This window comes from Brassica oleracea, chromosome C4 (genome assembly GCF_000695525.1).
Source record: "Brassica oleracea var. oleracea cultivar TO1000 chromosome C4, BOL, whole genome shotgun sequence".
In the NCBI taxonomy this organism is placed as follows: Eukaryota; Viridiplantae; Streptophyta; class Magnoliopsida; order Brassicales; family Brassicaceae; genus Brassica; species Brassica oleracea.
The window spans coordinates 28,559,750-28,560,273 of NC_027751.1; positions in this window are offsets into that span (position 1 = coordinate 28,559,750).

Here is a 524-nt window from a genome sequence, read left to right on the forward strand (position 1 = left end):
GATTAATACTAAACCCGGTAAAAATAACACAAGGTTCCTAGTATTAATCGCAAATTAACACAATCAATCATATTCCAGAATCTAGCATAAAGACTAATTCCAGAATACCTAACTATCCACAACTTATCAATATCATCTAAGCATTCCGCATTCGCTAACTAACCAATCAACCTAACCATTAGCATGCTACTACGGTTCTCAAACAATAACAAGCATGCCATCAACTCAATCAACATAACCTCAGTTATTCAAACCGTTACTTAGTTAGACCCGGTCACCTGCCATGATCCAACTTCCAAGTAACAGGATCCTGCATGAAAACAACTCAGCAATCAATCGATTATAACTCACAATTTTTGGTTGACTGTGACCTTGACCCCAAACCCGACTTCTGCGATCCGAACCCTTTCTCGACCTTCTCAAGCAGACCCACATCCAGAATGGTCTTGAACTGGTCTCCACTAGAACTGATCTCTCTTCAGTTGAACAGAACCTTCTCCAGGTGCTGACTCAAAATCGGCAGA